Source organism: Phyllostomus hastatus, unplaced genomic scaffold (genome assembly GCF_019186645.2).
Source record: "Phyllostomus hastatus isolate PE091 unplaced genomic scaffold, TTU_PhHast_1.1 phas_contig_29, whole genome shotgun sequence".
Classification (NCBI taxonomy): Eukaryota; Metazoa; Chordata; class Mammalia; order Chiroptera; family Phyllostomidae; genus Phyllostomus; species Phyllostomus hastatus.
Window position 1 is genome coordinate 5,160,440 of NW_025333835.1, and position 13,546 is coordinate 5,173,985.

The 13,546-nt window shown below is 38.9% G+C and overlaps 1 pseudogene; it reads right to left on the reverse strand.

Annotated features, from left to right (window-relative positions):
• Window positions 1-13,546, reverse strand: part of LOC123818678 — a 101,790-nt pseudogene that overhangs the window by 44,836 nt on the left and 43,408 nt on the right.

Consider the following 13,546-nt stretch of genomic DNA (forward strand, 5'->3'; position numbering starts at 1 on the left):
GAACTGGATTGTTTGTATCTGCAAATGAAGTTCTTGAAAACATAGAATTACATATTAGTCCTCTTTGTAGCTTCAAAGCCTCTCTCATAACAGGGGCTTGATACACACTATGAGGTAATTGTTCATCTGAGGATTATCCAAGATTAGAGGGTCATTCCTTGTGAATACAAAAGATATACTGTAATTAGAAAAAGAAATTTGGGATTAGAACAGAAAAGGAAGCAGAGAAGAGTGCAGACAGAGTTTTTGCAATCCTGGGGTCCAGATAAGTAAAACTGGCGGTGTTCATATCCTGGTTTTAGTACTGCAGTGACAAGAAAAGAAGAATCTCAGGTGGTGGGGAGGAGGAAGCAGAAAAGCATCTGTGGTTTGGTATGAAATTAGCAGGAAAGTTATATAATCTTTTGGTGCAGGGGTTGGTTTCAGAAACATGTACCCTGATAAGCTCAGGTCAGCTACTGTTGCTGCTGTTCCCCATTCCAGAAACCCAATTGACAAAGTTGGAAGAATCTAGAAGGCAGGAGTAAGACACAAAACCTCTGAGTCTCTCTCTCTCTCTCTCTCTCTCTCTCTCTCTCTCTCTCTCTCACACACACACACACACACACACACACTCACCCAATTCTGAAACAAACCAGAGAAATTTAAGCATCTCACTAAAACTGCAGAGGAAGAAAACACTTAAGAGTTTCTATTTAGCAAAGGGTATTAAGTATAAAAAGCAGACTGGCAATTATTGCCAATATGATGGCAATAGTTGCAGAATATCCTTGTTAACTATCATTATGTGATAAACTGTTTGCATTATTTTAGAGAATATAAAATTTCAATGAGATTTTATATGTTTATTCTCAATTTCAGTCCTCATATTCTCTCTTTCCACAAAATCCTGAAGTTGCTAACTAAAAATTCTCCTGCCAGTGGAGTTTTTCAGGGCTTTTTCTAATTCCTACAGTAGGAAGGGACTAATATACAATAAGTCAATCTAAGGAAGACAGTGACATTTTCTGGTGAAAGTAATGCCTGAGATGTGTTTTGAACAGGAAGAGTAAAGTTTACCCATCTGGCTAAATACGAGGGGATACTCCAGTCAAGGAAACATCATAAACAAAAAACTATGCAAGCCTGAGAGCAAGTTATATTTAGGAACAGCAAGTAGGTAAGCATTACTAGAACATAGAATAGAAGAGACAGTGTATTCATTATTTGTATTCTTGCATTTACACATTATTATAAAGTTTGTGGCCTAAAACATCATTGATTTAGTAGCTCACAGTTTCTGTCACTTGGGAGGGTGGCACACTTTAACTAGGTCCTCTCTACTCAGGACCTCCTGAGGCTAAAATCAAGGTGTTGGCTGGGTGAAACCTCCCCTGGAGGTTCAACTAGGAAAGATCTGTTTAAAAAGCTCTTTAAAATATTGCTTCTGAGACCTCACCCAGATAGATTTATGGATCCAGAGCCTCTGAGAGTAGAGCAGATGATGTTTAACCCAGGGTCCAAACTGCCTCATTGTTTTCATGCCGCTTCCCATTGATCATATACTTAGTTCACCACCATAAGCGCTGCTTTGTGTTTCAGGGTTTCTCTTGAAAGGGGACTTAAATCACACCCCAGGCAAATTTCCTAGAGTCCTTGTGAATCAAACTAATATAAAATATTACACATATGTAAAAAGATTTAGTGATCAGGCTGCTTTCTTTTCAGCCACCAAAATGGATGATTGTAGACACATTTTATAATATGAATGAACCTTGAAAACATTACGCTAAGTGAAATTAACCCGTCACAAAAGAACACACATTATATGATTCCACATATCTAAGACACCTAGAATAGTCAAATGGCTAGAAATAGTAAGTGGAATGGTAACTGTTAGGGGTTTGTGGGGAGGGGAGAATGTGGAGTTAGTGTTTTGTGGGCACAGAGTTTCAGTTTTGCAAGATGAGAAGAGCTCTGCGGAGGGTGATAATGGTTGCACAACAGTGCGAATGTACGTAACACCACTGAACTGAACACTTAAACATAGCTAAAATGGTAAATTTAATGTGATGTATAGTTTACCACAATTATAAACAATTTTTAAGTAAGACCATGTCGGTGAAAACATATGAGAGTTCCTTAGCAAGATTCTTTCCCTGGGGATTCCTACTGTATCTTCATAGAACTAAAGCACTTAGATAGAAAAATATTTTCCCAGCTCAGTTTAATGATTCAAAGAATCCAGAGCTTCAGTCGAATGTTGGCTATGTGTTAGAAAGGAGCATAGCTATTTGAATATACCATATTTTGGTAAATTTGTCTTTTATATTTTATTTGTCTGGTACAGATTATTAAACAACCACTTGACTAGGTTGTGATAGAGAAAGAAAACACAAACACCAGGACTTGATTTCAACAGGCAAGTCTTCAGACTGATAAAAGGCTTTCTGTAATACGAGCTCTTTTCCTCTAAAATGTACAAATAAATAAATATCAGAGTGCCAAATCCCACCTATCTCCATATTCATGCCTAGGCACTGACTTTGACTTGTTCTAAATATAGAATGGCAAGAGCTGAATGTCAAAGAAGATCAAGTCCCTTGCAACGACAAAGCTGTTATTTTTCCACTTTTAGGAAGAGTCCTATTGTATAGTCTGTTTCTAAACTATAGATTAATCACTTTTCTTTTATTTAAATCCTGTCTTCCTTAAATTTCCATATATAATATTAGATTTTAAGATTTCTACCCCTGAAGCAATTTTTACATTTGATGTTAGCATAGTAATTAAGATTTCACTCTTTCAGAAGCCACCAAGTGTATAACAATACACACCGAAATCCCCCCAACTCTGCTCACCTTCAGAATGCTCAGGAAGGTCATTCAGTAAGAAATCTCATTTCATTGGGTTACATATTTTCTGTAATAACCTCTGGGTTTTTTTATAGCAACAAAATAGCACCAGAATTATCTGTTCAATTAAAAAATGAACAGATCTGGTAATGAGTGAAATTTTGCACACTTTTCTGAGGAATCTAGATGTAAAGCGTCTGTTAAAAGTCAATTAAAAAGTTTACATAAAATCATATATTGTATTTTTAGGACTATAACACTCACTGCACCATAAGACACACCTAGGTTTTAGAGGAGAAAAATAGGGAAAAAATTTTTGAAGCAAAAAATGTGGTAAAATATTTAATAACCTGTGACCCTGCTCCACCGCCCCCCCCCCCCGCCCCGCCACAGCGATCCAGGTAAGCTTCATTAGGACTATAAGACACACACCCAATTCCTCCCAAATTTCGGGGGGGTGCATTTATAGTCTGAAAAATATGGTATATGATGCTACTCAGCATTCTTTTTTTTCTGGGGCAGGGATTTAAAGCCATATATTTTCTTTCTGATAAATCATTTAGGTTTATGCTTAACTATTTAATAGAGCCTAAAGATTCTTCCCCCTAAAGTCAGAGATACTGTCTTCTAAGAGTTAAATATGATATTGTGGTTAATTGTAAAATGCTAACAGTATTACCAGAAGGCAGCCCTTTCTTGTGCCCAATCTGTCGGCACCCATGGGTCCCCACTGGGAGTTTTGAGGCCACAGCCTCCACTGCTTCTCCAGCATCATCATGAAGCCAGCCGTATTTGGCTGTTATCTGTGTAGAGCGTTTCATCACCATGACTCTGCATGAGAATGTGTGTGTATGATATAAAATTAGTGCAGGCTTGAGGCACTTGAGAATGTTCTGGTCACCGACCACAAATTTTAATGAAGCATATAATCTGAACTTGGGTTCTGTTCAATTATTTGACTCCTCAAAATTGTTTACCTTTGTGGAAAATTGTCAGCAGCTCTAATTTGATAGTTTCCCCCCCCCCCCCTTATTTTTTCCCTCTTGGGTATATGCAGCTCTGCTGATTTCTTTTCAGTTCATATTGCCGTCCTCAATATCATAATCTAGTTATTTCCTGTTTGGTTGTGGCATGCTTTAAAAAAATTCTTCTTCTTTTTAATATCTTTTATATGCTACTATATTTAACTTTATTTTGTTATATCATTTTCTTTCCTTAAGTATGTACAAAGTTATTTTCCTCTTTTTCAAGAAATCCAACTGTTCCTTATTTCACAACCTTTACTATATATTAAAACTAAAACATTATTTTTTTCTAATCTATTTGAATAAGAAATTACATTATGGTCTTTTTGTTAAAGGAAAGGGGTTTGTATTAATACATTTCAAAGGAGAAAGGTAAAAGGAACCACTTTTTCATTATATGCATTATTTATTCATATTTCACACTCTGACAACTCCATCTGGCAAGCTTGGTTGGAAAACATAACTAGAGTTTAACATAAGAAACAGGGTAGGTTGGGGTTTTCAAAAGTGTGTTCTATGAAAACCGGGGTCTGTAATATGTACACAGCCACTATGCCTCAAAGGATCCTTTGTCCAAAAACCTTGGGGAAGAAGTGAGTTAAACAAAGTTAAATAAACTTATTTACAGTATGACTTTTAAGAACCTTTAAAATGCCAATATGCTTTGCATATTGCTATTTATATTTGCATATAAATAGCTGTAAAATCAGCATTTTCAGCAAGTGTGTGCATGTTTCAAAACATCTGATAGAACTGGTATTTTATAAAACACACTTTGAGAAACACTGGTAGAGCAGATGAATTCTTGACCTAGAGAATAGTCTGGCATGGTATATTTTTAGTTGAAGTAATGTTCTAAAATAATTAGTGACTTTCTAGGAGCCATACCAAAAAACTTGATAAAAAGTCTTGAGGTCCTAAACTGTCCATTTAATTAGTTAGTTTCATGTTTCATTAGTTAGTTTCAATATTTTACTGAAAGAAAGGTGAGGCATGAAGGTGTGTGGCCAGTTTTGGGGGTGGGACACAAAACAAGTAACAATAGTCCAGTGGAGCAGTTGCTGCCAGGAGAATGTCTAAAAATACCCACACTGTAAATGTCAGTGTGATGCATAATGGAGAATCTGTTTTCAGCTTGGACCAAATGGGGAGTTTAAATACCCCACCCCCATGCACACACACACCGGTGAATACAGGGAGTTCTTTTGGAAGGAATGTGAGTGGGAGTCTTGCAAGTGTGCCTTCTCTCCTTCTTACTCTGCTGACCTGTGGCTGGGAGATGCAGTGGCTGTCAGTGAGATAGATACATGAGGACAAAAGCTGATGGGCTGAGAACAGCAGGGCAAGGGGAGAGACAGAGAGACAGAGCATGGGTGCCTGATGGCCAACTTGAGTCACGCGCTGGCCTTGGACCACTGAATACTGTGTCTGAATATTATGTTATGAGAAACAAGTGAAATCCTATTTTGGAAGCTGCCATTAGTCAGGCATCAGATTATCTGCAGCTAGAACACCATCTTAACCAAACCAAAACTCTTGGCTGGGAAAAAAAACATTGTGGAAATAATCCATCTGTATAGTAGGTGGAGCTGAAAATCAGATGTGGCTGAGCACATTCAACAGAACAGTGAGATGACTCTTCCAGAACCAGTCTTCTGAGCTCTGAAAAGCCTCTTGGGGGGAACTGGTCCTCTAGAAGGCAGATGACAGACATTGTAAGAAGCTTTCTCAGCAAGAAAGCTTTGGCTGTTTGAGGAGGAAAGGGTATTATGAACAGTATTAAATTCAAATATCAGACCTACATATCAAATACTGATATTAAAATTTGTTTCCTGACCCAGAACCCATTGGGCTTATATGAGTCATTAGGAAAAGCTAAAGGAAGTACCTCTGTCTGTATAACCTTACAGCACAAGTTTGGTTTTTGCCTCCTGAAAGGGCATAACACATAAGAGACACTCTCCCCTGTTTTGGAACAGAACACTGTGACACTTTGACACCTTAAAAGCTCTGGTGTGTCAGCTGCTTCAGAAGATGCTGATGCCCCAGTAAGCTGGCAAATGCTAGGTGTGAGATGGTGGTACCCAGTGGAAAGGGGAAATTTGTTTGCATAGATATGTAAGATAGTGCCTGGGGACAGAAGTATTTGGAGGAGTCTTTGCAGGGAGACTCAGAACAGCTGGATAGAGCAAAAGTCCATTTACCAAAAGGAATGTGGTAAATGCTATTAACATAATCTTACACGTACCTATAGGCTGATGAATCCTAATTTATGTTACTGAACATGTGGCAGTGTTAGCCACACCCTTAGCTTTACCCTTCACTTCAGCCTTCTCAGGGAGGGCATCTCTAGAACATAGGGCTACAACATTTAGCTGGGAGGGTGGCAAGATTACAAATGTCACCTTCCTCTCTCCTGTCACTATGCTTTCTCTCTGGCAGAATAAGTCATCAGCTGCATGTGCTATGTTAAATACTATCTTTGATTCTGGAAAATTTTTAAACCCTCACCCAAAGATATGTTTTTTTATTGATTTTTAGAGAGAGGAAGGGGGAGAAATAGAGAGAGAGGAGGGAGGGAGAAAGAGAGAGAGAGAGAGAAGAGAGAAAAATCAATCGGTTGTCTTCCATACGTGCCTTGACGGAGCTTCAACCTTTTGGTGTAAGGGACAATGTTCTAAATAACTGAACAACCCCGCCAGGGCTGATTCTGGAATTTTAAGAAGAACCAGGATAAGGTCAAAAGAAAGTGGAGTTTAAAAGGTGACTGTCCAGAGCTTGCCATGAGCTTAGGAAGAGGATACATTGAATGCTAAGGTGCCTGTATTCTCCAGCTAGTTCAGCAGGAGAGGAAAGCAGCCAAAGACTGAGGGGACAAACTCTAGGAGAGTATGCACCTGGCTGGAATAATTTTCTATATTTTATTTCTTATGAATCATGGTGCAGCAATAGGCAGTAGGCAGGATTCAGATGTACCTAAGGAGGGGAACTGAATATATCCTCGGAAACTAAATGGAGCAACATTGCAACTGTTTCAATTCTTCCTCTTGCCAAGTAGAAGAGGGCCATCCCTGAACATTCCTCTGCCCTGACCAGTAGCTGAGCTTCTTTAAAAAGAGAGAGGGGACAAATCTGGAGGGAGGACAAAGTGATATATAGAGAAGCCCAGTTTCTAGATTCTTAGTCTTGCATTTGCTAGCCATCTGCATGTGGGTAAGTTGTAGACTTTCTTTAATTCTTAATTTCCTCATTTGTAAAATACAGCATTATTTCCCTCATAAGGGTATTTATATATAGAGAGAGAGTTATTTATATATATGAATTATATATATGGAGTTATACATATATGAGTTATTAAGTGTATATATATATATATATATATATATATATATATATATATATATATAATGGAGTGGGCAAAAGTAGGTTTACAGTTGTGAGTACATGAAACAAAAGTTTATTATTATAGTATTTATCTACTAATTATTGTATTATTTTATATGAACAACTGTAAGCCTACTTTTGCTCAACTCTGTATATATATTATATATACATATATATGTGTGTGTGTATATATATATATAATAAAGCATTTTGTAAACAATGAAGTGCCTTATGGATGTTCATTATTTGTGTCATATGTGCAGAATATGGTGGCATCTGAACAGAGTATGGAGAGGAGGCCAGAACTTGCAGTACTGAAGGGTGATTCTGGCAGGTATCCTGATCAAAAAGACCATGGCTGAGGTCAGAGAAATATGCAGGATTGGAAGGATTAGCTGGATATTGAGAATCAGGAAGATTAAACTTTTCGCGCAGGGCAGGAATGACCAAATAGATGTTGCGTTGCCACCCTTCAAGGCCTGACAGGTTCATGGCATTCATGAAGATGGAAAAATATTCAGGGAGCCGGTGGGATGGCTGGCATGCCTTTATTCATGGGTGGGCAAGCCACACATGCTACAAGCTGCATGTATCTGCATGTCTCACGTTATGGCCCCTGCTCCCCAGCGTGGCACCCAATGTGGTACCTGTCCCCTTGTGTGCCTGTTATCATCATTGCCCCCAGCAGGGAGTCCCTACCTGTGTAAGTACTAGAGGGGAACAAAGCCAGCAAGATGTCAGAAATTACATAACATAACATAATTCTGTGCATGAGAGCCCACTTCATTTTATGGGAACTGTTTAGCAGACCCAGTCTCAAGGCTATAAGAACACTGTTTCCCATAGTTACCCAGACACCTGGGTGAGGAAGCCACACTGCCTCCACTTACCCTACAGATGTATTTCAAAGTCTTCAGTAGGGTGGAATCATTCATTCTTTTATTCTGCAACACTGGGTTGGTCCAACAAAAGGATAAATATTGTATGATTCTACTTATATGGGGTAGCTAGAATGGGCAAGTTCATACAGACAGAAATATTATAGTAGAGGTTACCAGAGACTGGGGGAGAGGAATGGAAACTTATTGTTTAATGCATATAAATTTCCTGTTTGGGATGATGAAAATGTTCTAGAGGTGGGTAGTAATGATGGTTACACAATGCTGTGAATATAATTGGTGACACTAAATTGTACACATAACAATGGTTAAAATGGTAAATTTTATGCATATTTTACCACAGAAACAATATTGATGCAGAATCCAAAACTTCAGAAAGTTCTCACATGAAAAAATGGTCATATTATAGAAGCGGCAAGACAAGGCTGTGGAAACACACAAACTTGGGTTGAAAACCAGTTTCTTTCATGTAACTCCTTATTGATCTTAAAATTTCAGTCAGACACTTCTAAAAAAAAAGGATTTATTTGGGAACAACAAAGAATTGCAGTGGAGTATATGCAAGTATGGTGAGCCATGTGCGAGTGTGCTATAGCACATGAATGGAAACTCTTCTGTAGAGGGAGAAGGGAAGTTGTGAGCCCTATTACAACCAGAGTTCTTTCTGTTGTCCTTGATTGACATAGGACATGAGAGCTCCCCCTACTGGCCCTCCCAATTCATTTGAAATGAGGTTTCTGTTTACTAATTTTTTACAAACTATGTGAGGGGTCTTATGTATCAAAGCTATATGTTAATATCTATAAAATGAGGATAATAACAGATTCTACATCAAAAAGTCATTTGAGGGTTAACTGAGATAGTGTAGGGAAGTACTCCACAGAGTGCTTGGAACATAATAGTTGCTCAATAAAATTTCACACAGCAATAATGATTAGTGAACAAAAGGCCCTGCTTACATTTAGATGTTGCGTATGAGCCAAAAAGGCTCACAAGTCTGGACCCAGAGAGGAGTAAGTTTAAAATATGCAAATTGGTGCTTATTATAGAGGGAGCAGAGGGGATAGGCTTTTTAAGATGCTCTTTGAGAAGAGAATGGAAAGACAAGAAGGATGAAGACAAGGGTTGGAAGTTGAGGATAATAGTGATGCTAATTGTGATTTGCTTCTAAGTGTGGAGATTTGAATTGTTAAAAGCCAATGAGGGCCTTCTTGTCCCACATTTCTTCCAGTCTTGTTCTTTGGATGTCATTGAAAATTTTATATAAGGAAGCATGAAGAAGGAAAAAAAAAGCTTTTCCTCTATCTTCAGGGTTCTTTTGGCTGGTCTAATAAGCAAATAGACATGAAACAGATTAGCAAGAGAAAAACGACCAAACTTAACTTACACATATAGGTACAGAAACCTTATATACATGAGTCAGACACCCTGCATGCATGAGTGGTTCTAAGATCAAAGGAGAGTGAGGTATATATGGCATTTTGAGCTAAGGATCATCTTAGGGCTTCGAAGGGGAGGAAAGTAAGAGAGTACATGATCAGTAATTAGAAGTTTGTCCCTCTCTATTGATCAGCCAAAAATGCTTATTTCTGATAATTTATTATGGGCAGACCCCTAATTCAAATTCTTCTAAGTAGTTGAGGGGCTAGGGTGCAGGGGATGGGTACAGAAATTTCTCTTGAGCCTATAGGATCTTAGTGGCCTTTAGCCACCACAATCTGCATACCACAGAGGCACATCTTAGGGTGACTGGTTCAGAACCATTAAGGAAGTAAGGGAGGAAGGAAGCAAACAAGGAAGGGAGGAGGAGAAGGAGGAAGGAGTGAGGAAGGAAAAGGAAGTCAAGATGAGGCTTTCTGCCTTGGGTTCTATTTGACACATGCAGAGCATGCTTACACATTTGAAAAATTTTCCCAAGTCTAAGACAGCAGCTCTGCCAGGAGGGTGAGGTCTGCTTTATTCTGTTTTAGTTTCTCTGAAAACATCTGTAGGACACAAAACTATTTTTCTGCTGTAGGAGGGCAATTGGAGCTGAGGAGGAAAACTTAGGTCAGAAAATGGAAATTAATTCAGTTGTTTTAATATTCTTTTTTATTTCTCCCACCAAAATAAAATGAAATCTGGGCTTTTTGATTCCTCTCCAGTCCACTAAAGGATAACTTTCATTTTTCATTTAACTGATTTCTATCTCTAGAACTCACATTAAATCCCCAGTTTTGGAAGATAGACTTAATTTGCCAAATAGAAAGTATAAGAAGAGACATACTTTTCCCAACACTCTCCTGGCTGCTGCAGCCACTATGTCTTGTTCAGTCAGTGGGGGTGGCCCTGTTGAACTTTGGAGGAATAGCCAAACCATTTTCCAAAGTGGCTGCACCATTGTACATTCCTATCAGAAATGTACAAAAGGTCTTTTGGTAGAAATCATTACAGAAATATTGTTAAAAACTTCACAACTTTGAAGCTTTTAGCATCCCCATAAAAACAATATTATATCATTAATAAATTATTTCAAAGTACAATGGTGGTTCCTATTGTGTGTTAATAAATAACTCAGACAAAAATAAACATGCATCTTGCCCATGTAACTTTATTTTCTTTCTCTCAGTTGTAGAGATTAGATCCAAACATCTTCACAGAGTGATATCACTCCATTCTCCTTCTGCTGTCATGACAGGTGGAAGGAATTACTAAATTACTCACAGAGCTTAAAAGCCAGAGAATAAAATTTCTAGAAAACACTTGTTAAAATATTTCCTGGCCCATGGTACAGAGAATAAAATAAAAATTCCTTTAGACACAGAATTTAGTACAAAAAGTTTGAAGCACAAACAAGGTCAGTAAAAGCATTGTTCATTTTCCCTGGAAAAGATACAAAGCCTAGAAATAAAGTCTAGGAGAAAACTGAGCTTGAAAAAGAAATTAATTTCACTGTGATAAAACAGGCTTAGCAATAACCACTCTGTCACTTGCCCAGGGCAGCTGAACATTTGTACCAGATAAAGGAATAATAAAGAATTCTGACTGTTTTAATCTTATGGGAAGGGTTGACTGGTTGAAATAAAATCAGAAATTGGTAAGCATTTTAAATTTATCTTCATGTTTGTATAAGAAAGATGTGGGAACAAGAAAACTAAAAATCTCAGAGGGTCTTAAGAAAACAAAAAAGATGCAGCTTTTTAAAAACAAAAACAAAGCATGAGCTAGTCGAGTGCAGACCATTCCCCAGTTTAAACAAAGGAGATTCACCATAAATGTGAAAGTGTAACAGCAACAAAAATGAGGATGGTAATGAAATTACTAAGAAAAGTCAACATAGTAATGCTGAAGCAGCGTAAAAGGCTCACCCTGAAGCAACTAGGAAGCCTTTGGAGCCCAGAGACCTTTGAGGGGCCCCTCTGCATTTCCCTGGTGTCTAGCTTTGGCCTGAGCCTTACCCTGAAACCCCACCCTGGAACCCTGTCCCTTGCATTGGACCAAATGGAAGCAATAAAGCTCTTTGCAGCAAAAAAGAAAAGAAAAATAAGAGACAAAGGCAGCATTAGTCATAACAAATTTACCAGAGGAAAAAGGATAAAGGATTACTTATATGTAAGAAAATATCTGTTAAGGAAATTCTAATTCTGAGAGGGAAGCCCACATAGTAGGAGAAGTTTCATAGATCAGAGAGGAACACAAACAACTCAGTTCAAAATGTTTAGAATTAGTAGGAAAAAAGTATTTGAAATTTATATTTCTTTTAACTAATTGAAATATTAGAGAATAGCTGCTCATTTAAGTTTTTCAACAAACAGTCCTGTCATAAAATGGGTGAGAATCAAAAATAAAAATTAGAAGAGAATGTATTTTTTTTTTTTTTTACCAACACAGACTCTCATATTTCCCACAGAAATTGCTTGGTAACATTTAAACAAATGAGCTTCCTGATAACACTAAAGCACCTAATGGTGAAATAGTACTGTCCTTTGGAGAACTTACTTCCACACTAAAAGCATTAAATTATTTCAGACTGCTAAGATGCTTTTTCAGAGTTGACTCAATTATTTAATAGGAAATATTGAAAAGGTAGAGAGCAGGGACAGTTGTGGAATATGGAAAGAAAACCTAATTACCTTCTAGAATGGTGTCTCGCCTTTTTATCTGTAAAATGGGGATAAGAAAATCTATATTTTGGGTACTTTAGGTCAAGATGGCAGTGTAGGCAGACATGGCTTGCCTCTGCGCACAACCACATTAAAATTACAACTAAAATATAGAACACCTATCACTCAGGAATGTCAGAAATCGACTGAATGAAAGTCCGACAACCTCGAAATAGAGTTGAATGGCAGTCTGACAACTATGGAATTAAAGAAGAAACCACATCCACCCATACTGTAGGAGGGGCACAGACACAGAATGGGCTGGTCCCACACCCACATGGATATCTTGGAGTAAGGAATCCCAGACCCACACCAGGTCCCCTAGCCCAGGATGTCAGTGTCAGGAAGGTAAGTCCCCACAACTTCTGACTACAAAACACAGCAGGGATTAAGTCCGTGGAGAAATGCTGGAACCCCAAGCAGTTCCTCTTAAAAAAAAACACACACACACATGGATTCGCCTACTCAGACTCTCCCCCTCTGAGCTCTAGCAGCGTTGTAGCAGCTTGAAAGGCACCAGTGGTAGACAGGGAGAAACTGAAGTGTCTGGCATCAAGGCAAGCAGAGGGCATTGTCTCTTTGCTGAACCCTCCCCCCACGGAACTGGTAAACTGGTGCCATATCTGAGACTCCATTAACCTGGCTAACACTGTTTGACTTGCCTTGGAGATCCTCAGAAGCTCTGCCCCACCCAACTTATAGGCCCACCCAAGCTGCTTTTCCATAAGAATGTCTGGTCTTGGCGCCTAAATCCTATCTAACAAGCAACAGCTGGCTTCAGTGAAACCTAGTGGCAGTCAAATTAGATTCACTGGGAATCTCAAGTCTGGCATGAGTAGCAGCCTTTTCAGACTGCTTTGTAGCTCAGAAAAGGTGACCCTGGGCAAAACACAGGTGGGGGCTGACCTTGGCCTGCACCACCTGGGAAACCCCAGGGCCAGCACACCCAGTGGACAGCCACAGACCAGGTTGAAGCACCACCACCCTGACCCTGCAGTTTATCCTTCATGGAGGGTGGAGGGCAGTGGTCAGTGGTGATAGCCAATACTTGCAGCTGAGTGGCCTGGGTAAATCCCTCCTGTTGATCTGCCAACAGCAAGCAAGACTCAACTACAAGAGGAGGGTTGTCTTACAGCCTTTCAAGGCCAGGCAGGTTCACTCAGTCAGGATTTGGGCAGACAGATGAAAATGTGCAGAGCTGTGGGAATCCCTGACATGCCTTTATTCAAGGATGGGGTGATTCACACATGCCATGAGCCATG